This window comes from Corvus brachyrhynchos, unplaced genomic scaffold, assembly GCF_000691975.1.
Source record: "Corvus brachyrhynchos isolate BGI_N302 unplaced genomic scaffold, ASM69197v1 scaffold114, whole genome shotgun sequence".
NCBI lineage: Eukaryota > Metazoa > Chordata > Aves > Passeriformes > Corvidae > Corvus > Corvus brachyrhynchos.
The window spans coordinates 7,617,472-7,621,674 of NW_008238337.1; the positions used below are offsets into that span (position 1 = coordinate 7,617,472).

General features: G+C 43.6%; 1 protein-coding gene and 1 long non-coding RNA gene across 2 annotated transcripts in view; both read left to right on the top strand.

The window, feature by feature from the left end:
• LOC108446880 overlaps window positions 1-3,697 on the top strand; it is a 44,247-nt gene extending 40,550 nt beyond the window's left edge. Inside the window, exon 2 of the long non-coding RNA XR_001862221.1 lies at window positions 3,658-3,697. This is a non-coding gene — a long non-coding RNA (uncharacterized LOC108446880). The remainder of the gene's footprint in view (window positions 1-3,657) is intronic.
• Window positions 1-4,203, top strand: part of ARVCF (armadillo repeat gene deleted in velocardiofacial syndrome) — a 259,690-nt gene that overhangs the window by 157,952 nt on the left and 97,535 nt on the right. The window lies entirely within an intron of this gene.

Here is a 4,203-nt window from a genome sequence, read left to right on the forward strand (position 1 = left end):
CAGCAGCACTTTTTTGGAGATGTTTTTTGCTGCTGGGGACTCTGGGGAGGAATTAAAAGACACTGTCTTGGGAAAAAACTAAGCCCACAAGCTGAAAACCAAAGTAAGATGAACCCTGCTGGTGTGTGTTTCTGAGAATATTCCCAGTGCTGTGCTCAGGGTGAGTCCTGGAGGCAGGAACAGTGTTTCTAGCAGGGTGCTCATTGTGGGTGGTGGACTTGCTGCTGCTAAATTTGTAGTGATTGAGTCTGTCCTACTGTTTAAAAAAGGTGGGTGGGATGACTGTTTATCTTTGATTCCTTGTGAAGAATTGGAGGAAAAATAAAACAGCTTCATTTGAACTTTGGGAAGGACAGCTGTGTGTATAGATGATCCCAGGACAGCTAATGCTTTATGGAGGACTTTGGTTTATTTCTGCCAAAATTTTAATAGAGGAGATGGGTCATAGGAAAGCCTATAAAGGACAGAAGGCAAGACTGGGTACCTGGGTATTCTACCAGAACAGGTGAAAATGGCATGCCCTGCACAGGCCTGATTTACAAAGGGAGTCTAACACAGGAGGATCATTTGTGTGAAAGGGAGGCAGTCACTGCTACCAGTGTGCATGTAGGGATTTAGGCACTTTGAACCGTTCTGGCCAGGGTGTGAGCAAACTGGCTGGGAGTTTACTAAGGCACTGTCTCCTATTTGCAGCCTCATTTTGGCAGGGCTTCTCTGGAAAAATTAAAGATTCTGTTTTCTGGCATAAAACCGCAACAAGGAGTGGGAGGGAAGTGCAGCTGTCCTGTCCATAGGTTCAAACAGCTTGTCTTGCCAACTGCAGAGAAATGCAGCATTCAAAGCATGAGTTTAGTTTTCTGACTGATGGTTGTTAATAGCAAGTCCTTGGTTTCATCCTGTATGATCTCTTGTTTTTATCTGTGTGTGTTTAATTGAGAAATGGCTCTCTCAAAAGCCCTCTGAGAACCTGTTTAAAAGTGATTTAGACTGCAGACTCTTGGGCTGCATCTTGTCTTAGTCTTCATCATATTTGAATTCCATTGTGAAATCCCAAACAAAAGCATATCAGAAATAATAATAATAAAGGTACTATGTAAATAATTGAGTGCTTGACAAATGTGATAGGATTTTACAATTCAAGTGCTTTAATCCAGAAGAGCTGGCTTTATACACAGTGCCAGTAGGAGCAAGTGGTCATAGAAAGATGTCTATTTTCAGCAAGTGTGTGGAACCATTAGCCAGAGCTGATGACAAATGGAAAAAGCCAAACACACTTAACTAAGAAATTGAGAGCTATTTTACTTTGCTGGTGAAGGTATTTACCTGTGGGCAAGTGACTTCCACCTTATCTTAAATGACTTTTTCCTTTTTGAGATTCATGCTCGTCATGCAGTAATAGCAGTCCTTGCTGAATGGCCTGACTGTCGATATTGAGCGCTCTTATTATAAACTGAATGGAGCCAGTGGTTTCCCATTAATTTTCCTGGTGACAGTGCCTGGATAAATGGTGCTCATGTCTTCTCTTTTCCCCTTCAGTCGCTGGTTGCTGCTACACACAGCTATTTCAGTTATGCTGGCACTACAGGTTTTTGGGAGCTGTGCTGTAGACAGCAAGGGCTGGGGAACAGGACAGACAGTCCTTCTGGGTGATGGTGGTTTCCTCAGTTGGCTGAGAAATGTCCACAGTGCTGTGGTTTGCATTGACCTTACCTGAAGTACTGCTTGACGGCTGAGAAGGGGCTTCACCCTTGCTCGCTGGTGGGAGGAGAAGGAACTCCTTAGGCCAAAAGATGAACAGGCATCATTAGCCCCTTCTGTGGCTTACAAAAATCTCTTCATTTCATTTAAGTGTAGTTTGCTGAGGGCAGGCTGGGGGGATGATGGGGAATTCCTTTACGAGCCTTAAATAATTTATTCTTAGCCTGAAAAATCTTCAGAGCATTGCAGCAGACAGGTAGGAGCAGTTGTGTGCATGCACGTGAGCACCTCTCCATTATCAGGTTTATGAGTAAATAGGAACCTTTCTTAAAAATAATTAGGTCCAACCTGCTAAGCAGCAAAGTTTTACCATGTAAGTGTTTCTCATGCAATTCACACTTACTGTCTTAAAATTAAATGTGTGTGTCTTGTCAGTCTTCATCACTGGCACTGGTTAAACCCTTCTCTCTGAAGGGTTCTCCATTAGCTTTCCATTATACCTGTAGGCACTTGACTTGTAATCACGTCACTCCTTGACCTTCTTCTGAGGTTAATAGCTCGGACCTTAGGCATGAAAGAGAGACCTCTGATCCTGTTCTCTGGCTGTTCTGTTAGCTGTGCTCTGAGCCCACTGCAGTGCATCCACATCCTTCCACAGCTGTGGGTATGAGAACTGAGCAGGTTCTTACTCAGCATTTTCCCTCATATCCAAGTGCTCACTTTCATCTTTTGTTTTTCTTTTCCTTTTTTTTTTTTTTTTTTTTTTTCTTTCCATACTGTTTATTGTAGTTAAGCATGAGCTTAGGACAGGCACTTGCTCTCTTACCAGTGTGTGGGGGCTGGCCAAGTACAAGTAGGGGTTATAAGGTCAGTCTTAGGGAATAAACAGAAAATGTGTGAAGTAAACAGACTACTGGACAAAAAGCCATTGGTGAACTCTCTTGGGTAGTTGAAACAGCACAGTAACTGCATCGCACTTGGGAAAATTGTCTTTCTCCTGGAATCTCTTCCATTTGAAAGATGTACAGCAGTTGGAGTGGCCTTTGGCTTGTTGATTTTTGTGTCTTTGGTGTTCCAGTGGACTTGTAGCTATTCAGAGACCTCCCGCACAGTTCCTTTCCTGCTGTCCCTTTTCTGCTCTCTGGGGTTACACAGCAGTGGGAGCTGGGCTGTGGTCGAGGCTGTTCACACGTTCCTGCTGTGCTTTGTTCAGACCACGGTTTTTGGTGAGGGGCTGGAACGGGGTGAGATGCAGGGGGAAGAAGTGGTGTGTGATTTAACAGGGGTAATCTCCTGGGGAGCTGTTTGGGCTGATACAGTCCTGCTGCCTCACTGCCAGGCAGACCTGCTCTGGGGCTTAATAGTGAGAGACACTGGCAGGCACAGTCCTTGTGAGATGGGTGATTGGATTTATTGTCAGTTGCTTTGTATTCCCTAGAATGAGAAATAATTTATTTCAAGGAACAGCTTTCTTGGAATGCCAGCTTAAAAAAATCATCAGTGGTCTGTTTGTTCTGTTTCCCTCAGGATTAAAAGCTTTTTTGTTGTTGTTTTTTGAGGTTTTTTGCTTTTTGTGTTGTGTGTTTTTCCACAAAAAGCATTTTTGTTGCGTCGTTCAGATCTACCAGCAAGATTGTGGGTGGGCGAGGAGATGAGTTAAATTTAACACTGATCTGATATGGCTCCTAGGACACTCAAATAATGCTCCAGCCTTGGTCGTAATTCAAAGAATGCAGAGATGGTTTACATCTGCCTTGAAGTTAAAAGCAATTCTCTAAGGTAGTTTTGTAGCAGTGCAAGTGGGCGTGTGTGTGTTAGCCTAGAACTGGCTGGGTCTGGCAGGCTTTGGTTTAACTCACTAATGTGAAGGTGGCTGGGGTAGAGTCTGGGACACACAGACTGCATAAAGAAACTTTCTGTTCTCACCTGCCAAACTGACAGTTGTTTTTTTTGTTTTAGATGAAGGACCTAGCTTGTACTTCTGACTCCCATGTGCATGTAAGTTTGTGGACTTGCTGCCTAGTAATACGTGCATCCATTTAATTTGTGATCCGAACTCTGTGGGGCCCAGAAGAAATGAAATCTGAATGCCTGTCTTGCAGAAAGGAATGTAAAATTAGTCATCCCACACCACCCTTAATGCCAGCATTGTAGAGGCAGCAGGTGGAGATGAAGGAAAAAACTTGCTGGAAAATTATAATCCATGATGTAACCTCATCCCAGTACAAATGTCCCTAATTTAGTCTTGGTTAGTTCATCTGAAAGGCTCCAGAGAAGGAAGCAAGTCAGATCTGTTTTGGGTTTGGTCAAAGATTAGGCATGTAGATTTACATTGTATTTGTCTTTGGCAGGTAGTTTGGCAAATTGCAGTGAACTCTGTATACAGATCTTGGTGAGAAACGGTCATTTCCTGCTCAGTTTCCTACTGGGCAGACTGTCCAGATAAACACTGGCCATTGCTGTCAACAGTTAAGGGGAAGAGAGCCGTGTGTGCCAGGTGCTCTT